General features: G+C 37.7%; 1 protein-coding gene across 1 annotated transcript in view; it reads right to left on the bottom strand.

Annotated features, from left to right (window-relative positions):
- The window catches only part of LOC311440967 (uncharacterized protein), a 181,617-nt gene that overhangs the window by 104,929 nt on the left and 53,533 nt on the right, over nt 1-23,155 (bottom strand). Inside the window, exons 4-5 of the transcript XR_014695681.1 lie at nt 3,627-3,844; nt 2,929-3,126 (exon numbers count right to left, since the gene is read on the bottom strand). The gene's annotated coding sequence lies outside the window, so the exon portion shown is untranslated. Of the gene's footprint in view, nt 3,127-3,626; nt 3,845-23,155 lie in introns of the transcript that reaches the window.

Below are 23,155 nucleotides of genomic sequence, written 5' to 3'. Positions count from 1 at the left end.
GGTATTTACACTTCAAGTATCACTGATACTATTACCATCATGAGTGAAGGATATAAGCAACACAGAGTTTTTGCAGAGAAAAACACCATCTTTCTACTGATATAGTTGAGGAGAAAATAGAAGGCCCTTTTCAGACTTGAAATATAAGTAGCTCATGCGCACATTAAGAACAACTATTCTGAATTAAAATTACCTATCTTAATTAAGTGGATGATCCTAGTCTGTCTAGCACCTGTGCCTGAAACAGGCTTTTAGGCATTTTTCATAGTCTTTCTTCTTTTCCTCAGTCTTTTTTAAAGAGGTGGAAAGAGGTTTAATGATGGTTACTTACCGTGGAACTAAGTGGGTAAAGATGCCTGTGCTAGAATCATTCAATCTTATTGTAATGCCCTATGTACAATATTCTTGTTTTTGACTATCTGGCTTATTTGTTCCACAGAAATTAATATATAGATTTCTGGTGAAAATCTAGACTATTACAAAAATACAGAAGTTAAGCTGATGACTCTACTTTAGGAAGAGCTTGCACAAAACTATATTGCATACTGGTGTTTGGTACAGTGTGCTACTGGAAACATCAGCTCTCTGAGGGGATGTCTAAGGTCTAGCACAGAACTCAATTTTTCCCCTGTGAATTTCAATATCAAAACTTCCATTGTTCTTGACTGTAGCAGTATTGTCTGTTCTGGCACGTAGGCTAGTATACGAGCAGATGACTCTGCTGTGCTCACCTACATTTTTTTCATGCTCTTTCAATCAGAAAGGCTGAACTACAAGAAGGAAACAGCTTAGGCATCATCTTTCTAGCAGTCCATAAACTGCCAAGTAAAATAGGAGGAGAGTTAAGAAGGAAATAAAACCCTCTGAGGAAGGAGATGGAGGGGACTGAGCAATTCTCTGAAGACATATTTTTATTGAAGTATACAGTTATTGATACAGTCTGGAGTATACAGCAACAAAATACATATGTGCCATCTATGAACTAAAGTGATTCTTTGAAGAGATTTCTCTGGTGTTTTCAGAGAAGAGGATAAATTGACACAGATGCAAAAAAAAAAAAATATTTCTGCTCCACCTCCGCTGTGTAATTATGATATTACTGAAACAAGTTTTTATTTACATTTATTTGACTGAAAAGTTTCAGTGTTTTTTTTTAATGATTTTATAGCACAGATTTTTCCCTGTAGTATTACATTCCTCTTCTTTACTTTACTTCTTTTCTTCCTTTGTCTATATTGTTTTGTCTCTTTTTGTTTCTCCTTCCCATTCTCTGTCTAACTTTCATTGCTATTATATTGTGAATATCATGTTATGAAATATTTTAATATCCCCAGCATCTGGGATTAAGCGACCATGGGATGATCTCAGTTTTCAACTACTATACACAAAACTAATTTCCTACAGATTTGTATCCTTTGTTTAATTCCTACCTCACAAAACCTACAATAATCTCATTTTTCCCTTTAAACTTGAAAGCATGACTGAGGAAGAGATAACAATACTGAGACTACTCTGGATATGCAAGTACTAACCAGTCAGGCACCTGATACCCAGACAAATTCATTGAGACTGAGAACTGTCTGCTTCCCCCTCAAGGAGAAAATCCTAGGAATTTTATTATTGGGATTACTATTATTATTCTATGTTATAACTTTTTAGCTTTTTTGGTTAGATAGAAAGCTTAAAGAAAAGGCAAACTAAAAGAACCACAAGCCACTATTTCTACAATATCATAATCTGAAGAACAATTTCTGAATAACTGGGATTCATAGTATCACTTAATTGCTAGACGGACATGCTTGTATGCATATAAATACAGATACCCTCTTTACTTGTCCTTTGCCAGCTCTCACTACTGTGTTTGAAAGGACCTGGGGGAAGTGGTCAATAGCCAGTTGAATATAAGCCAGCAGTGTGCTCATTTGGCCAAGAAGTCCAACAGTGTGCTCATTTGGCCAAGAAGTCCAACAGCGTCCTCACTTGTATAAGAAATAGTATGGCCAGTAGGACCAAGGAAGTGATTGTCCCTCTGTACTTGGCTCTAGTGAGGCTGCACCTTGAATACTGTGCATGTTCAGAGAAGAGCAACACAGCTGGTGAAGGGTCTAGATCACAAGTCTTACGAAGAATGGCTGAGGGATCTGTGGTTATTTAGCCTATAGAAAAGGAAGCTCAAGGGAGAACTTCTTACTCTCTACAGTTACCTCTAAGGAGGTTGTAGCAAGGTGGGGGATTTCTTCTCCCAAGAAACAAGCAATAAAGCAAGAGGTAGAGGTAATGGACTCAAGTTGCACCAGGGGAGGTTTAGGTTGGATTTTAGGAAAATTTTCTTCACTGAAAGGGTTGTGAAGCATTGGAACAGGCTGCCCAGAGAACTGGTTGAGTCACCATCCCTGGAGATGTTTAAAAGTCCCGTAGATGTGGTGCTTAGGGACATAGTTTATTGGTAGACTTGGCAGTGCTAGGTTAACAGTTGGACTTGATAACCTAAAAGGTCCTATCCAACCTAAATGATTCTGTAAAGAATAAAGCAGCCACAGGGCAAGTGAGTGGTAAGTAGGAGCTAGGTCTACAACTATCCTTTCTCCACCCTTTTTGTCAGTTGGTATGTTTGTCCATCTGTAGAGCATAGCATAGTGATGTGTCTCAGGTGAACAGCAGCTCTAACATGGAACATAGGATATAAATACACCCATCTGTTTATCAAGTCCTTTTGGATATTCTAGGAAGAATGACGATAAATATATTCATACATAAAATAAACTACTGATTATTGTTGTTGCTATGAAGGTTAGTTTCACAGTATGAAGAATACTTTAAAACTCAGGAGTACACTTTGATTCTCAGAAACACAAAACCAAACCAAAATCCTACATGAAGCTGAGATTCCCCTATCCTGTGGAAAGCACAGTGTAATACAAGTTTTACTTATTCCACTGCATAGATTTTCAACAATGAATTAATTACATCTCACATAAATGATAGTAGAATTCACAAGGGAAATCAAGTAGTCCTTAATTTGTTGACTTTCTCCACTGATGATAGCACATTCCAGTGCTATCATAATTCTCATCGTGAGTCTGTTAGCATTTTCCAAGCCAGAACAGCCCTCAGCCCTGTCTTGGTCTAAGCAGAGAAAGTAGGGGGTTGTATGAGACTGAAAATTACTGTGAAAATGAAGAAAAAACTGCAGAAGATAATTCCAAACAAAGAACATAGGGAGACAATAATAGTCGTAATAATCTTCTCTCATTTTTAACACCATTCACCTTGAAATTTTCTAAAGCTCTTTCAAAATTATCTATATAGGAGTAGCTTTACCAGCTGCTGAAAAACAGTGGTATCTGAGAAGGAACTGCAGGAGAAGAAAGGATTTGCTGTTTTCTTCCACTGCAATGTTCCTTTCTCCTTCCACTACAAATATCCCATACAGAACACCTTTTTTGAAATGTATTTCAAGGCTGTCATCCCATTCTCTAAACTCACTTTCAAGACCTTTCAACATTCTTCACAAGTATTGTACCATCCAACATTAACTAAAAATAAAATCACTTTTCCCTTCCTCTACATGCACTAACATCGTAGTACAGAAACAACTTCCACAGTGCAGCCACACCATCTCTCACCTGGAATCTCTACTCATCTTCCACAGAGGCTGGCTGCAGTGGCAGAGTTCTCCAACAGTCTGAGGCATGTTGTCTTTCTTGGAGGCTGCCCCGTGCTCTGTGGTCTACAAACATTTTTACTGGTAGATATAACTTGCTGGCTTTTCAGGGCAGGACCAACTTCCCATCTTGGTGTTCTAAGCAGCTCATTCTAACATCCTACAGGATGTGGCACAAACCTGGCAAATACAAAAACACAAGGTTAATAATTAATACAAAAAAACACCAAGGTAATGTTTATTTATAGGCAATATTAGAGAATATCAAGATATTTCTTCATTAAAAACAACAACAAAAACAGAACATTTCACAAAAGACATTCTTGTCATTCAGTCATTTGTTAAAAAGTAAAAGTAAATTTATGGAACTAATTACTTTGTATAAGGTATACAATCATCTCTTTTGAACAGAACTATTAACATTTTATTTATATTCTTGTACTTGCCTTCAGACCTCAGTCAAGGATCAGTTACCCGTTTTGCCCTCTCAGCAAATAAAGAGACAATGCCTGCTAGAAATATGTGCCAAGTAATTACTTTGTTTAGGGACTTTCTCTTTTTTTCAGGGTGCCTTTGTAAAAGCAGAGCCTGCCAAAGACACTAACCTGGATTTTCCCTAAAGCCACCCAACACTTTCTGAAATTGCATTTGCTTCACAATTAGAAAATTCATCATTTGTTCTTTTTCAAACTCATATCCAAGGACACTTCTACTTTCCCATGTACTTTAATCATGAAGAAACCATAAAGTCAGCACACCAAGAAATATTTCATTCTCAAACAAATGCAGACCAGTGAAAGCAGGAATGAAAATACATGAGGCCTCACCTCCTATTCTGTCATAAAAATTTGGGAGCTTTATCAAATTCCATCAGGCAGACAGTAATGCAGGACATAAAATGCACAGAATCATTAGCCAAACTAGGAAGTATTGAAAGAAAAATCTTTTATACTTTTTCAGGGTCATTCTCAGGTGGAGGATCATTGCATGAAGGAATCACAATCCTGAGAAACAAGTGAAAACTTTCTGCCTTGCAAAATGCCTGCAATGCTCATCTCACCCACAGCACAGTACAGGATCATGTCTCAGGTTATAAGTTTGCAATGAGAGAACGAAGGGAAATTTCAAAGTTCTTGCATTTGGCCATAAACTTTCTGGAGGGGCTATAGATCTTCTAGCAGAAATCGCAATGCTCCCCCTGGAATATGACCTGTCAGTTTCTACGGTAGAAGAAAGACCAGTAATGAAAATGTCCCAATTTCCCATTCTTTCCAGCAGAGGCTTTTCACAGCTTTCCTTGTAATTGCATATAAATTATGTACTTCCTTCAAAGTCAAGCTGTCCAAAAGACCACATTAACAGCTCCTGCATCTTCTTTTCTTTCACCTACTGTGTTCTTCTTTGGACCAACATTCACCTCCTAAGATGACGACTGCATAATGCTCCTTCCTTGTTCTTTTTTTTTTTTTTTTTTTTTTTTATTATTATTATTATTATTATTTTTGGTTTGATTCCATATCTGTTCCCGATGACTAGGTTTCTTCTTCATTGATTATTCTGAATTAATGGCAAGCGTTCATTGTGTTGTACGCAGTATCTATCATCAACAGTCAAGTAATAGCAGGAATCCTGACTTCTCAAACTCACCTCTTACAAGATACAAGAAAGCAGAAGTCTGAATAAATTTGTTTGAAATTATGCCCACATGCAGCAGGTCTTGGTGAAGACCATAAGGACTGAAGTCTTGATACAATCAGCTGCAGCACATACCATTTCATAGTAAAATTTGAATTAATTTAACCTTGTTTTTGATGTATGACAGAGTGCTGTAAATTTGAGCTTTTCTTTGACTGCTGACTGCTTTTGAATCGAGAATTTGTGGTACAAGCAATTTTCACTGACTTCTGTCCATCAGGGTTTCCTAGGTGAAACAGCAAGCAAAGAAAAATTCTGCTCTTCCTATCCTAGCTTAAAGTTGGAGATTGTTCTCCTAGCGAATTGCCAGGGCTAAAAGAGCTCCATCAGCACCAGCTTAGAATTTCCCAGAATTTCCTCCAATGCAAAAGATTGTCTGCTACCACAGACCTACTGAGATAGGAGTTTCTCTGCTGGGCCAACATCTCTACTATACACAAACTGGTACCACAAAAGGAGGGAGATCGTCCAAACTCATTATTCTAGACTACAACATTTATAATGAAAAGACATATGCCATAGACAGTAAAAGCTAAGGAACTTACTAATTTACATGCAGTCAAGAACACAAGTCAGACTTCATCCCAAGCTATTTATGAGTTTAAGTCTGAGAGTTTGGAATTAAATATTACTTTGGAAATAAGAGCGTAACCTGAAAATAATAGATGAGAGTTTCTAGCACAGAAAAATCAATGATAGTTACCACACAATTATGCTTTCAGGAAAAATGAGCCCTCCTTCTCCTGCAGCATGTAATCAACTGTTAGATACATAGCAAATCAAGACACAACATAGCTACCCAATATCAACATTAATTAGAGCTGAGGAAGCAGCTCTTAACAAAGAATTCATTTCACGAGTTCCACATATTTTGCAAATGTCACTGCTCTCCTAAATTTATAATTTTTCATTATTTTACGGAATATATACTTTCATGCCAGCTAACTAGTGTTGGAATTGTTTCTTAATTAATTGTGGTTTGTCACAGAGATCATTTAAAAACATCTTCTCTTTTAATTTTGCTTTGTATGTTATAAATAACTCACAGAAAACAAGTTTTAAATGAGTTTATTGGGAGAACAGGAGCTTTCAGGATTAAAATGAACATTCTGTGAACGTCTGCACACACATATTTTGGGAAAAATGCACAAAAAACAGAATGATATGAATAAAAGCAATGCTCTAAAATGCTGTGAAACATTTTGAGGAAATTTTGATTACATTTAATAGTACCAATTTTAACCATATTCTGATGAACAAAAATTAAACTGTCAAAGAAAGGAAATACTTGCAAAACAGTGTTTTCCAATTGTTTTGCTGAGAAATACAAGGTTTTTCACAACCTCTGAAGTCCTGCCAGTGAATCCTAGATGTCGCAGAGAAGCCTGAGGCAGAGAAGCCCCTTATTTTCAGGCAAGTTCTTGGTCCCTATCATTTGCTAATAGACAACATATCCCCATGAGATTCACACTACGGATTTTGTAACTGAATTGAACATTGTTGTCTAATTATGCTGAAACCAATGCCGTTATTTCAGTCAGGACTTGGAAATCCATTAAAGCCTTATGTTGCATTAAATTTCCTAGCAGACCTCATTCAGAAGAGAATTTGTATTTCTTTTTCTTCTCCTCTTGCTCAATGACTGGCCTCTCCCCATACTTGGACTTCAGAGTCCAATGAATGTGGAAAGTCCTGAAGACTTCCCAGAAAAGTGTCCATTGGACTTGCAGATGGGAAAAACTGAAGGAGGGAATGGGAATACAGTATCTAAGACTGCCACTGGTTTCAAAGAAAAAGTCAAATACACAGCATCCAGAGCACAAACACTTCAGAAATATAAAGTCTTGCAATCACAGTCCACTTTGCCAAGTATTTGACTTGTTCCAAGATTTAAATAAAAATGTCAATACTGATGATGTTTTGTATTCTGTTTACATTTGAGAATACTCAGCAGCATTTGGAGATTTAGAAAAACTACAGGTTTCAATCAGTTTTTATTTTGAATAAGAATATTCTACATCACTCAGCACAGACTTTTCCTGTGCTATCGATAAAGTTTTTCAGAAAAGACAACTACCATTTATAAAAAAAAAAAAAAAAGGGGGCTCAAATATACGTATTCTTCTCAACTCCTCACATCTTAAAGCATTCTGCAATTTATTTCCCCACTTTCATCTACTGAGATTCAGAGCAGCCATGGTGTGATTATACTTTTTTCAAGAATAGCTGATGAATACCTGAAAACTCTCCCACTGTGGGACATTCTGTTTTCTCAGGAATAAAAAAAAAGCAGCCAGAATGACACATTTTCTCTTTCTAAAAATAAAATGAAAGGCCAGAGAAATCAATGAAAAAAAAAAATGCTGCTAAAACAGCACAAAACACAGAATACCAATTACATGTTGACAATGTGACTAATGAGATAGCCAGCTAATTACCTGATTCTGATAAACGTTATAGCAAATAGTAATCATATGGGTAAGGCTTAATTCCTGCCTAACACTGCCATTTCTATGGCAAAAAAATATATATTTTATACTATATATACTATACTATATAATATATATATATTATACTTTATGCAAAATCATAAAGTATAACATACTATAAATTCCCTCTCTGTCCAAGTGAGATGTTGGTTATATGTCATTAGCCATTAAGAAAACTTACAGATGGGTTTTGCTTTGGGAACAAGTTGATCTATTCCCCATCTTGCCTTATGTGAGAAGGTGATTTAATTCACCTAGCCTTTTCTGTGAGGATTTCCTGCATTCCCCTGCTCTGACAGTTCTGCATCCTACCCGGATGCACTCTCCTGGAGATAGAAAGGAAAGGATCTGTCTGTAACCCCCACTTCTCTGCACAGGAAATCACCACTACATACAAGGACTCCCTCCTAATTTGATAATCACCAAACATTACAGGAAGAAGAGGTTATTTCAACCAGCATGTGTTGTTCTGGGGAGATGACAGTAAGGGTGAGTTCATCCTTTTGCAGGTCCCAGTGCACTCCTCTGCTCCATAAATAGGAATAGTTTCACCTTGTTGGAGGATTTTTCAGGGCACAGAATCACAGAATCACAGAATTTTCTAGGTTGGAAGAGACCTCAAGGTCATCGAGTCCAACCTCTGACCTAACGCTAACAGCCCTCCACTAAACCATATCCCTAAGCTCTACATCTAAGCGTCTTTTGAAGACTTCCAGGGATGGTGACTCCACCAATTCCCTGGGCAGCCTCTTCCAATGCCTCACAACCCTTTCAGTGAAGAAGTTCTTCCTAACATCTAACCTAAAACTCCCCTGGCTCAACTTAAGCCCATTCCCCCTCATCCTGTCACCAGGCACGTGGGAGAACAGGCCAACCCCCACCTTGCTACAGCCTCCCTTGAGGTACCTAAAAAGAGCGATAAGGTCACCCCTGAGCCTCCTCTTCTCCAGGCTGAACAAGCCCAGCTCCCTCAGCCGCTCTTCATAGGACTTGTTCTCCAGGCCCCTCACCAGCTTTGTCACCCTTCTCTGCACCCGCTCAAGCACCTCGATGTCCTTCTTGTAGCGAGGGGCCCAAAACTGAACACAGTACTCGAGGTGCGGCCTCACCAGAGCTGAGTACAGGGGGACGATCACCTCCCTAGCCCTGCTGGTCACGCTGTTCCTGATACAAGCCAGGATGCCGTTGGCCTTCTTGGCCACCTGAGCACACTGCTGGCTCATATTCAGCCGACTATCCACCATCACTCCCAGGTCCTTCTCTGCCTGGCAGCTTTCCAACCATTCCTCTCCCAGCCTGTAGCTCTGCTTGGGGTTATTGCGTCCCAGGTGCAGGACCCGGCACTTGGCCTTGTTGAACTTCATGCAGTTGACCTCAGCCCATCGGTGCAGCCTATCCAGATCCTCCTGCAGAGCTTTCCTACCCTCGAGCAGATCGACACACGCACCTAACTTGGTGTCATCTGCAAACTTACTGAGGGTGCACTCGATGCCCTCATCCAGATCATCAATGAAGATATTAAAGAGGACCGGCCCCAGCACCGAGCCCTGGGGGACGCCACTAGTGACTGGCCTCCAACTGGACTTGGCTCCATTCACCACGACTCTTTGGGCCCGGCTATCCAGCCAGTTTCTAACCCAACGAAGCGTGCACTATGGGTATCATCACAGGTCTCCTGCCTTTATCTCTACAGAGATGTTGCAGTGCTGGAGTTGCAATGCTGATATTTAAAAAACCTTGGTTATCACATACACTGTTTGCCCCTTCCAGAGGCATCGCATTAATTCTTCTGAAGAATTCCTCTCTGATAGGCATCGGTTAACCCACAACCACAGAGGCAAAGAAACCCCCAAAAATGGGGGAGGGAGAATGTTGGCAGGTTTAAAGACAAAAGTGGCTTGAAATCTAAGGTCAGATAGAACTTCTGGAAACCTATTATAGGTTTCTACATGCTATTAAAATTCAATCTAACACAAGATGCAGAAAGGACATGTAATGTAAAGCTCTACTTTTAAAGTATGAAAACTCTTTGTAAATAATATAGTCCCATCATCGCTTTGCATCCCTGTGTCTGTATCCTTTTTCTCTCTTTGTAAGTTTTTTTGGCATGTTTGTACAGCAGATAGATTACACACTGGGATCCTGGTCTATGGCTGGAACATCTGGGTGTTTAATTAACACAACTAATACTATGGCTCCTTGGATATCCAAAGCATACAGCAATTTATTTCTGTCTGTCTGTCAGAACTCTTATAACTGAGATTTCACTGAGCTGGCAATAACAAGTAAGAGTAGATATTACTAATCCATGTACGTTTTTTTTTCTATGACAGAGATTCCAAACAACAACCGTGCATGAAAGGTAAGAAACTTCAGTAGAAATCTTGCCCTGCACAGTAAACAAACAGCTGTTTATCATTGGCCTAATTACCAAGTTAATGAGATACTAATTTCTATATTCATAAACTATGCATGAGCAAGCATGAGTGTATGCAAAACAGAGCATAGTGACAAATTTAATAAATAAAATAACAAGGTATTGGTAAATAAACATTAATGATATTTAAAGCTAAGAATCAGGTTATGTTTTATGGGAAGCTTTCATAAGCAAGACATAATTCTAGCAAGTCTGGGTGTTTGTTTTTAACAGCATCAAATAAGTAATTCATTTAGAAAGGAAAAATATAATATGTACAAATACAAAGTTGGAGTAACTGGGATGGCAGCAGGACTGAAAAGAGGTTTCAAAGTTACAACATAGAAACAAAATCAGTGAAATTAATCATATGCAGGTGCTTCAAGAAAAGCAAAATTTTCTAGGATGTCACCTATAAGTACAAGCAGTAATTCTGCCCTCCTCTACAATGACAGAGCTGTAGTGCTTCATTAGAAAAGCTGGAGGAATAAGAGAGAATCTAGAGTAAAACAACAAAAATGTTAAGGATGTCTGGAAATTGTGAACTTTGAAGAAAGACTGAAAAAAAAAAAAAAAGATAATTGTTCCATTTAGAGAGTAAATATCTGAAAAGTGTGTAGTAAATACTTCGAATACATAAAATATTGCAATGAGAAGTATAATGACTAATTTTCTCCACACTTCCCTAAGGAGTTATGAACACTTACTGACAGCAGTGGGGACTTAATATTTTAGGAAATCTTTCTCAATAGTCAAGCCCTGGACATTTAGGCACTAGAACAGCTTACCTGTGAAAGCTCTGAAACCCTTGCAACTGGCAGGATTTTAAGAAGCAGCACGACAACCACATCTCAAGAGATTTTCACTTTACAGGAGGAGGATGAGATTGAATAGATGACTTTTGCACTTCCTTTCCAGAATTTCACTTCCATTATTAGTCATTTTTTGCTGATTTTGTATATATGAAAAGCAGAGTGAAATAGCTCCCTAACACCTCTCTTCTACAAAAATTGAAATCTACCAGCTTCCTCAACCATGCATCCTTGTGTACCCCACCTCTGAAAAGGCAGTATATTTTTAGGAGTACTGTGTCTGAGACAGTTTGCTCCCTGCAAATATACATGCTTGCATGAGCTGTGTCACAGGGACAGCAGAGAGATCAATTCAGAAGTTTTCTCTTGCTGACCAGTGCAGGCGTTTCAACAGGATGATCACTGTATTTAGACAATCGTATTGGAGAGTATGAAAAATGAACAGCCTGAAATCAAATGGTTTGAGAGCTAAGGATCATCCCAATTCAGTGTTCACCCTGGCAAAAACATGAAAAACAGCAGCTCTTAAAAATAGTCGCTGCTTCTGCTCCCTCCAAATTGTTTCAAAAATAATAAATGACAAACTGACACAAACATTACAAATCCTGGCCCATCAATGTGAACATAATGGCAGCTGGCTACCATGTTCCTAAAAGTAGTTTGGAGTTCTAGTAAATACAGATTGGGATGGTTTCATCTTTTTTCTTTGTTCATTTTAATATTGATTGGCAACTATGGCTCCTGCTTATGTGGAGATGGTAACTGCCCCCAAAAATACTTTAAAATGAGATTTTACTTGCATTGAAGATTTTGGGTTTGACCCAAACCCAAAATTGGGTTTGACCCAATTTTCTCTGGAAAATCCAGCTAGGCATCCTCCATTGTTAGCCTTATCCAGGCTTAGTCTCCTCCTCTAGGACAAAGTAAATTCAATTCCCTCTTCTGCTCACGTGGGAAAGGAGAGTAAGTCTGTCTCTAACATTGTGCTGAGGAGTTACTGAAATATCAGTAGAAAAGCTCATCACCTCAATAATCTACTTCTGTTTTCTTTGTTTGCTTTTTTGTTGTTTGTCTTTTGGTTGTTTGTTTGTTTTGTGTTTTGTTTTGTTGTTTTTGTTTTTTTAATTAACCGTTTATTTGGTTTGGCTGCTAAACTAAAAACAACAACAACAAAAACATTATGAATACAGATATATTAACTATGCAGATCATCAATTCCTGCATACTTCTCTATCTGCTTACAGGTAGTTGAATTTTTTGAAAATTCTTGTGTCTAATGGTAATTAATAATGGTATGTTGGTAGCTTCTTCATAGCTAGCTGAAGCTAGCTCTGTATTATAAAACTTTTTTCTCCCTGCCAAATTCTCCCCCTATTATAAGGATGTTGTATCTTGGAAAAATTCTGGAAATCAGTCACGTTTGTTTTTCTAACCATCATTTCAGTCACAACACTATTTAAAGAATGACTCAGATGATAATGACTTTGCCTTCTAAAAATTTAGAATCTGGCTTTCAGTACATATTTTGACTCAGATAAAAGGATTGAGATGTAAATTCCTTACACTATATAACAGTTTACACATTTGTTGCACTTTGTGTATCTGAGAAGTCCCACAGATTTCTCAACATGTCAAAGTTCTCATGTCAAACTACTAATCTTTATTTTGTTAAGATTTTACTTATGGAAAAAATAAATAGGAAAGTTCCTAGGCTTTATAGTTCGTGCCTACATTTATGTAATATTTAGTCAAGCAGGTAAAAATTGGATAAACATAGAGATATTCCAAATATTTAAATTTTCCTTTCAAACTTCAGGACATTTTTATCTTAAGTGAAAAGAATCATATGGAAACACTTTTTAGATTCCTATCATGATGTTAGACAGAAAGACTTTCTAATTTTTAGTGTTCAGTTCTGGTTTCAATGACATGGTGTTCATTCTATATTTTTGGATGCATGGAAGCCTGGTTTTCAGCTATACCAGAGCTTTCTTGATATAATTTACTCCAAAGCATTTAGTTGGAGAAAATGGAAGATATGCTGATCTCCACTGGTTATTGCAGCTGTCTGGATCTCAGAGATTTCTGCTGTTTTCTTTTCCCCTTTCAGAAGTTCTCTAGCTCAAAGCTAAAGTAAAGTAAAGTAAAGAAAAGTAAAGTAAAGAAAAGTAAAGTAAAGAAAAGTAAAGTAAAGAAAAGTAAAGTAAAGAAAAGTAAAGTAAAGTAAAATAGCATTTTTCTGTGATTGCTTGTTGGTTCTGTCTTCTTTAGGCTGGCTACTAGTGATTATAAATTGCCTTTCTTGCCTCATTCCCTTTAAAGCTTTAACTTCATTTAATATAACCATTCTTCAAGTTCACTGAGGTTCTAAACTTTAACATCACTGATGACAATAATATTTCACTTTCTTACCTCTTTCATTGACGGGGTTCTCAAACCTAAATAAACTGCTGAAATTATAAGGACAATATAATTTTAGACTGAAATTCCCCCCAAACTATTTACAATCTCATTCAACAGTTAGTATATTCTTGACCTAATTCTTCTTCTAGCTACTAAGATAACAGAAATTTAAGAGCAGTCACATTTTCCATTTGTCATATGTTTTCCAAAGTTCATTTCATAGTTTTGTGTCTCACCTGAGATTTCCTGGGGAGTGGGCATCGTCTCCCACTCTGCAACACTAGATCTCTTTTTTAGTCCAGCTATTTGTTATTCAGTCTCTATGCCTCCTGCCTCAGCTTAGCAGTGAGAAGTGTTCTGCACATCCTTACTAAATTCTCCTAGTGATTACACTTCTTTCTGTTTCTTTGATGAAAATCAGGCCCATCACTGACCCAGTATCACTTCCTCACCTTGCTTTTAATTAGTCAGTCTTCTGCCATTTTTTATACCCTAGATGAAGCTGCTTCCCGTCTTTTTCCTATAAAAAACAGTGCAGTAATCTACACCAGAATCTTAAGTATAAAAGTTTAATAGTGACTGTCAGTCATCGTGTATTGTCTTTTATTTATTTTGTATATAATTGTTTGTAATATTGGAAGAGGTGGCCTTTGACTCCATTTCACAAGGCCCACAGCCATGTGCGTTGTTCTGAAATAACTGGGTGTCACCGGAAGGCAGATGCAGCCCCCCTGGGTGAGTCTGAACCCCATTGCACTCTTCCCATGGGTAGCTTGTGTGATTTTGCTCAGGGCACCTTCCAGGCAGAGCATCTAGAATTCAAGCACCCAGTGTCAGCTTCCCTGCACTACAATTTCTATCCTGCTAGTTAGAAGTCCACATACTTGTTGTGAACCAGCACAGAAACTGTCATGATGTTTTGACAAGGTGTTTGCACTGTAGAAGAAGAGGAAAAGATGGAGAGATGGAGACAGGTCTTCCCTCACCTCAAAGAGTCAGCAGTGGATAACGTTAAAGCACGGATCAACATGCAATCTGCCACAAGTGTCTGGTGGCTTATTCAGACCTTGCCAAGGAAAAAAGCATTTCCATCCCCTGCTTTAAGGGAAGTGTTGATATAAAAACAATTGTCAAAACCTCATCATCCAACCATCTGATATTGATCCTTTCACGTCAGCCAGTGCTCTAGATTCTCTGAAAAATCAGCACACCATTCTAACAATTGATCCAACAGAGTACAAAACTGCCACGCCAGCCTCTGTCTTAAGACCTATCTTTTTTAAAATGTATGGGAATAAAAATTTAACTCCTTGTAAGGAAAAAAGAAGGGAAAGGCACATTCTCTCCCTTCTGAAATTTTGTCTGGAGAGCCCAGTCAAGTTACTGTCTGTGTGGAGTTTAATCAAGACACACTGGCTCACAATGCAGCTATGGCCTTTGACTGCAACCCCATTCAATGCAGGGATCTCATTCGTCAGTTCTTGTAACTGACCTAGTGCTTGCTACTTCTCTTATCCAGCAAAAATTGCCACTTGTCCTCCCCTAAAAATCACATAAAATTAATTCATAGACAGTATCCAGATTTTAAGACTGAGAATTTTATAGAATTTTTTGGTTTTGTTTTTAAACAGCAATGCAGCTCAATTCTCAAAATCCTCTGTCATAGTAGCACAACCTAGGAGTATGAGTTCTCTTAACCTCCTGACAAAATACATTAACCTTGATTGCCCTGTTGTTCAAAATCATAATTAGTGGGTATTTGAAGGGAGGCCTAATTCAGAGAGCCCAGGATGGCACCTTTCAAAGTGTATGTATTTTCTGCTTTGGTGCACAGGAGGGTCCACGTACTCATTGTCTTTTGATGGCTCTTTAGCTGTGACATTAAAGATCCTCTTTTCTCTCTGCTTGCCACCTTTTGTTTATCTCTAAATACAGCAGTAGATTTTTCATAGCCTCCTGGATGTGAAATAGACTTCTCTGCTACTCTCTCCCTGTGCGGTAATCTTGTTTCACTAACAATACAATAATTTAAAGTTACACTGGAAAATCCCATTAAATACCTTGACAGTTGAGAACAGACAACATTATGCTACTAAAAAGTCCCCGTAAAAGACTTAAAATCTCCCTGAGATATGACAATAACTATCAGTCATTGTTAATTTAATAATTTTCTCTTTAGTGTTATGTTCAGGTTTACTGCCAATCCTTATCAAGCTGCATTTGAAAGCCTTTTTAATTTTCTAAATTCAGAGAGAAGAGTCCAAAAAATAGAAATAATATTAACTGCAAATTAAAGTGAACCACAGAGAAGGTATAATAATATTAACAGGTTAGCTAAGGCATTACGTTGGGAAAATGACTAAGTATTCTGCATTAAGTGAGGGGAGAGTGAGATAAGCTGGTGATGTGATTTGGTTGTGACTGAATGAAGCAGCCTGGAATTGCTGTAAATCTGCAGAATTGCAGGTTTTTCTTCCTCTAGCACACAAGGTTTGGAAGCACATCTACAGGATCAATTTCCATACAATGGGAAGCTGCTTTGAGAAAGCATCGGCACAAAATATGTCTGACTGGAAAACAAAAGGGAAAAATACTTAAAAATAAAAACAAGAACAACCTTTGGGGGTAAAATTTCACTCTCTTGATTCATCGTTAGAGTTTAATGGACACAGAAGATGCTTGAAATTGTAGGCTGAGACTGTGCCACAGGTGCATCTACCAGCCATGTCTGTACCATTTTACTTGGCCTTTTGTTTGGAAGAAAAAGATGCTCCTACAGGATGCTAAAATCTCAGAGGGCCCAGTTATCCTAAATTATGTGTACAAAGGGCTCCCAGTGAAGCTAGTGGGAGCTACAGGTGCTCAACATTTCTGAAAGTCAGTTCACTTTTAGCTAAACATGAATTGAGCTGCTGAGCTTCAGGAAACTTGATCTGAATTTTTGGAGCTTGGTTCTTTCATGAGATAAAAGACAAGGGAGAAGAAGGAGGCTGGAAAAGATTATAATGAAAACTCTCTACCTTTAATAGGTAGAGAGAAGTGGTCTAGTTGTAAAATTATCTCTATTTATTATTTCCGTTTTCAGCCAGTGCACCCCAAGGGCTTAATAATCTGCACAAAATCCCCACCTGGCAGTGGCCTGGAAGACACGTGGGGGTGACGAGGGTATCACTCAAACCTCAGGCACAAACAATAGACACCAGGTTACCTTCGCATGCCAAGTCCCAGCACACTCCATTTATGTGGTTGTACACAGTGTGAATTGCACAGAGGAAGTTTATCCCTACCTTCTACAACCCTCTGTTGCCCTGCAAGCTACTTGCACTCCTTCAGTGGCCTCCCCGCGACTGGCTCTGTGCAGTTTACCTGAGGCATGATTTATAGACTCAAGAACTGGTTGGTTCTTAGTTTGCCTTCATGAAAGCTTTCTTATGTTACAGTTGTTCACTATAAATCTAGCTAGCATGAGAAAATCAAGTGCCTCAGTAACAATTTGGCAATTGGTCAGCAAGTAACGCACAGGTTAACAGTTTCTATTACTTGACATGATCCTTAGATGCTGGGATGTGGGGAAGACTATTTTCATTATTCTTTGGGAAAGAAGTAGCCCATGATGGCAGAAGATTGCAGTGAGTTCTTCTAGCCATCCTCTGTCAAGCAGGGACTGCTCCCTATCCCCGTGGGCACTTCAGCTAGGCTGCCTGGGCAAACTCCTTTCAAAGACTGTTTATAATCTGTCACAACGAGCACAGTTCTTTTTCCCTATGGACTGTGAGAAAAGAAAGGAAGGACACTCCTCAGCGGCCAGAATGAAAAAAAATAGTTTGATTCATACAAAGTTTAGGGGAAAAAATGTTTCCTGAAGTCATCTTTTTCCCCTCTTCTACTCATCTGGTACAACACGTCTTGTTGAAGAGAGTTACATTAGATAGTTTCAGGTCAGTAAGTTTATAAGTTTATCCTGATCACTGTCTCGCTGTACACCTGACAGTCATTTAGGGTGTTTTTCTAGGATTAGATTATTTCTATTTGTTGCCACATTTGTCCATGAATTTCAAATGACAGTTATAATTATTTATAGAAGGTGATGTTTTAGTGTTTCTGTTGTTGCTGTTGTTGTTTTGTTTTTTCCATTTAGCTGGCCAGAGATCTTGAGTGACTTGCTAAAATTGCTTTTAGACCAAGCTCTGGCAAAACAGTGTTTAGTATGGGTTTCTTGAATATTATCTAAACAATAATAACACGTGCCTGGAAAAAAACAACAAAGGTAACCCAGGCTGGCTGCCTGCAGTAAAGTAATGGTGTAATGGCTAAAACTGAGAAGTACGAGAAAAATCTGGGACCCCCAAATACAATTAAGGAGCAAACAAGCTGAGATGCAGAGAAATATCCACTGAGTAAGACAAGCAAAAGAATGATGATTAATATCAGTGTGTGTTGTGCTTGATAGGACCAGTCACAACCATTATGTGATTCTTAAATGGGGGCAGGGGCATATGGCTGCACATAAGGCTCAGAAGTGTTATTATGTACAGATAGCACCTAGATCATTGTAAAATAGTACATTTAAGGATTGTACCATGAGCTGTCGAGGAATACGCACGCATAGAAAGCAATATGAGGTTTCTTATGCCAAAATTACTACATTGCTTTTAAAAATACATTTTTTTACAGTCCAAATTCCTCTCTGGTTATTACAACAAAAGCATCTGTTCAGTGTTGCTGCTCAAGACAAGACTGCCTGCCCTTTAAGTGAATGGGATTTTCAAAATAAACAATCAGGATGATTATGCTTTGCACTGCTGCAGGGATTTTTATTTAATTCTACAGCATATTAATACAGACAAGAAAAAAAAAAAAGCAGATAAACATTTTTTTGGTTCTACTATATGGCAAAAGTATATAATTACATCGCTCAGAATCTCATCAGCTTCCATCAGCCTAAGCTATTTTATGAACATACTTATGTAACTGCCGAGTATAGAGCAATTACAGGAAAGCATTCTCCTTTCTGAATGCATCTGCACATTTAGTATGGTCTGATCTAATTAAAGCCACTTCCATTAAAGTCATCTGGAGTATTTCCACTCCAGGTTAAGGCAAAGACACAACAAGCACAAGAGGACCATAGTTCCTATAGCCAAATACTGGTATTAGAAGTTCAGCTTCAATTGTAACCAAATAAAAGTATTTCTAGAAACGATCTGAAACATGACCTGAATGCAAACCTAATCCAAGACAGCAAGTTGTTTGCCTTCATTTTCTCTGTAGGAATCAAAAACCCTCCTACTTAGTACATGGTTGCAGGAAATTGAACTCTAAACAAACACAGTTTGGGGACAAGAAATTAGTGAATAAGACAAAGATCGAAGCTCTATGTTCCATTATTTACAGGCAGTTGGAATTGATCTCTTTATTTATCTCAACTACTTTGTTTCCTGAGAGAGATGGTGATATATTTTAGGGTCTCCTGTGCTCTAAACACTCTATCAGTGCTAATATCTGGATGACAAGGGAAAGAAGTTAAAAAAGAAAACAAACTGTGTGACAGTTTGGTAAAACTATTAAGATAGCCTGCTTTCATTTTGTTTTTATGGAGAAAAGATCTGAAGCACTTTGAATGTGAAAATTTAACACAATAGGCAAGTTCAACAGACTTAATTCATATTTCATATTAAGTTCATATTGATTTTTTCTCACCAATATTCACTTTGTCTAAACAACCCTTCACTTTCAAAAGCCTGCCAAAGGACTGCCAAAGACCATTTCATTAATACATTTAATAAGAATCATTAAGTCTCACAAATATAACTAGTTCATGTTCATTTCACAGAAAAGAAAAAAAAAAAAAAACAAAAAACACCACACCACAGTTAAATATAAATGTTCCAGCTTGAACCAGTTGCACAACAAAATTAATTTAGATTTGTCAAGAGGCAAAATGCCTCTGTTTGTATTACGAAAATGTTCTTAGCAAAAGTTTTTAATAGATGAGCAGAAACTACACACAGTCATTGACTTCAAAGGCCTTTCACTTACTTATATTGAAAAAGCAGCTTTGTCTCACATGCTGGATTTGTTTTCTTTAAAAGAAAATCCATGGTATGTGTCTATTGACCAAGCATCAAAATAAATACAGAGTTTTGTTTTGTTTTTACATTCAAAGGCAGATTTTTCAATGATAGCTTTTATTTTAAGTCTAACATGGGCTAATTAATTACAAAGTCCTTTATTTTAAATAACTAGATTGGTGAGTATCTGCTAATGAAACTGATTTTCACAGAATCACAGAATCACAGAATTTTCTAGGTTGGAAGAGACCTCAAGGTCATCGAGTCCAACCTCCAACCTAACGCTAACAGCCCTCCACTAAACCATATCCCTAAGCTCTACATCTAAGCGTCTTTTGAAGACTTCCAGGGATGGTGACTCCACCACTTCCCTGGGCAGCCTCTTCCAATGCCTCACAACCCTTTCTGTAAAGAAGTTCTTCCTAACATCTAACCTAAAACTCCCCTGGCTCAACTTAAGCCCATTCCCCCTCGTCCTGTCACCAGGCACGTGGGAGAACAGGCCAACCCCCACCTCTCTACAGCCTCCTTTAAGGTATCTGTAAAGAGCAATAAGGTCACCCCTGAGCCTCCTCTTCTCCAGGCTGAACAAGCCCAGCTCCCTCAGCCGCTCCTCGTAGGACTTGTTCTCCAGGCCCCTCACCAGCTTCGTCGCCCTTCTCTGCACCCGCTCAAGCACCTCGATGTCCTTCTTGTAGCGAGGGGCCCAAAACTGAACACAGTACTCAGTTTTCAGTTTTCAAAATTAGGAACGCAGAGAGCATATACCTATTATTGTAGGACAAAGGGCTGAGCACAGAGATTAAAAAAACTAAATGAGAGAGGAAAAAAAAAAAAAAAAAAAAAAAAAAACACTGTTTGGGACAATATTAAGACAAGGTAATCATATTTCAGGAATTCAAGCTTGTAAAGGGCTTAGCGACAACCTAACATTACTTTTCAGGACACACTATCTTCCCATTTTCTTTCTCTGTGCATTGCCAATAAAACATTTATAACATTTAGTACCCAGGCAGAATTTAAAGGAGACTTAATTAACTGATTGGCACACCAGAAGAGGCACAATTTCTCTTAATTCTCATGAAAGAAAAGAAGTGCCAATGACCACTATGAGTAGGTGGTCTTGAGCTTGAGAAAGCCACTTCTTTGAAAATGCCCCATGGGGGTGTGAGCAAGAATCATTATAGCAGTGACACAGACTGAATCTGCTTAAGTGAAATCGAGCATTTTACAGGTAACAAGCAGGAGAGCAGTGAGTGGGAGCGTGAGTACCAAACTCTAAAATGGATATAAGTTAGAATAGCACTCTTGCTAACAAGCAGAAGAATTCCTTCTTATTCTTCCTGCTTGTCCCATTTATTTTTATATTTGAAGGGATTTCTGGGTTTGTTCTTTTTGCCTTTTTTTCTCCTTTTTACTAACTATTAGGTAACCTTATGTCTTATTGACAAACATTAGGAAAACAAGTAAATAATACAGTGAACAGTATGATTTGTTTTCTTATAAAATCACATTACACAAGCCACATTTATATTTAAGTGCTTAAAATTAATAAGCCTAAAGAAAGTAAGACTAAAACTTGAAAGCTGTTTCCTTCTTTTATGTACACATACATTTATACTTCAACACACACAGTTCTTGATAGCTTTGAGTCATTACATCTTAGTAGTTGCTCCAGACTAATTATTTTATTTAGACACTAATCAACTTTTCCATAATTTCTGAGTAGCAGTGAGTTCTTATCAATCTTCCAGAACAGAACTCATGAGACTCAATACCAAGCAGATATCCTACTCTGATATTGCCAAAAAATGCATAAGACAATTTTACCCCTAAAAGAGTGATATCTCATTGTTAAGTCTAGATTGATAAAACAGTTTGGGCTAGTTCCTGACTATTTCACAGTCTTTCCTTATGGCCCACGGCAAATAGCTTAACCTCTATGTATCTGCTTACTATAACTAAAATGAGTATAATAGCAATATTTCCTTTATTCTTCGTCTCCATTGCCTTTGGGTATTCTCCAGCAAGGCATGTTTTCCACTTTGACATCAGTCCTGAAGGAGTGCTCACACTTTAGCAGAATTACCCATGTATTTGCTATTACACACATTTAAAACAACCCACTGCATTGCACCACAAAGAACCTTCAAAAACACTGTGATATATAAACAATAGCTCCTTAACACACACACACCCACCCCACGGTTATCACATACTGACTTTTATACAGAACTTATTTAAAAAAAATATGCAAGCAGTTTAGGATTACAACTGAGCAACTCTGTGATATTTTAAAAGTAATCTGAAGTTGACTCTGAGTGGTTTCATTGGCATCACACAATGTAGCAAAGTTACATGGGCTCTAAGTAGGCAGAAGCATGGCTTTAATAGGTATATTTTCTCTTCTTTTGTTATAATAAAAATACTTAGTTTGTAAACAGTCCAAAACCTTATTATTAAACAATATGTGGCATTTATTAAATAACACCTATTCAAAAAACTGAATTTCTGTTTCACTGGGATTCTACACAGCCTACCAAAGCTGGTGTTACCAGATTCCTCTAGTGCTCTACCACAGTTTTCACCAGGCCGTCCACACAAGTACTTTTTTCTTTGCTCTCCCTCTCTTGCACTACCACAGACCAAACATCTTTTGTCTCTTCCATTTCAGCGCCCCATAGAACAAATCTGTTATCAATCCGAGGACACCTGGAATGAACTTAGCAGCAGATTCTTTGACCTTTTTAACACATCAGGGTCAAAAATCACCATCAGCAGTTGGAGGGAAAAATGTCAAAGATCAAAGTTTTCCACTCCCACTACTGTTCTTGTTTTCCTTTGTTGATATGTGCACTGCTGACAGAAACCAGCAATTTTTATCTTGAAAGTACAAATATTTGATAGGAAACTGAGGCCAGATGTATAAACCTAAAACAAACACCAAATATTTCTGTGATTCTTCTAATGGCACTGGAAAAGGTCCTTTTTAACAAACAAAATCTTTCTCCTGGAGGGTTTGTAAATCAAACATTGTAGCTTTTATTAGTTGATAGACTGTTGATACTCAATAAGAGCTGACTTTAAATTCAACCAAACTGTACAGACTCCTTTCATTGTTGAGCTGAGATATGCAAAAAGTAAACACCATAAATCATGAAAACTTTGATTTGTGCAAGTTTCATTTCATGTTACGCAACATTTTGGTAGACTAGGCAATGTTTTTGAAAAAATACATTTATTTTTAAATCAGACCCTCTGCAAATCTGTATCTTACAGAAAAGTATTAATTTTCTTTTTCTTTCCTTGAAATAAACTTCTGCTCTTTTGTTTTCTATTATTTTTCTCTGCTGACCTTTATGTGGCCCAAATTTTAAAGCACTGTAATGAAAATGCCTCCAAGCATCTTAACAGTTCCAAATTGTTTATATTTGAAACTGACTTCATCCCAAATCAAACGTCAATATATATTTGGTCTTTTAGAAAGGCATAACATTATTTTTGAAGTATGTTCAGAGACGTATTGAAGAAAGAGAAGAGAAAGAGTGCAGTATCAAAAGAATATGGATTTGGTCTACAGTTGTACCTCATTTGTCTTGTAAAGC

The sequence above is a fragment of the Aythya ferina genome (genome assembly GCF_964211825.1).
Source record: "Aythya ferina genome assembly, chromosome: 8".
In the NCBI taxonomy this organism is placed as follows: Eukaryota; Metazoa; Chordata; class Aves; order Anseriformes; family Anatidae; genus Aythya; species Aythya ferina.
Note: the sequence above shows the minus strand (reverse complement) of the source record. Positions and strands in the feature narration are given on the sequence as shown.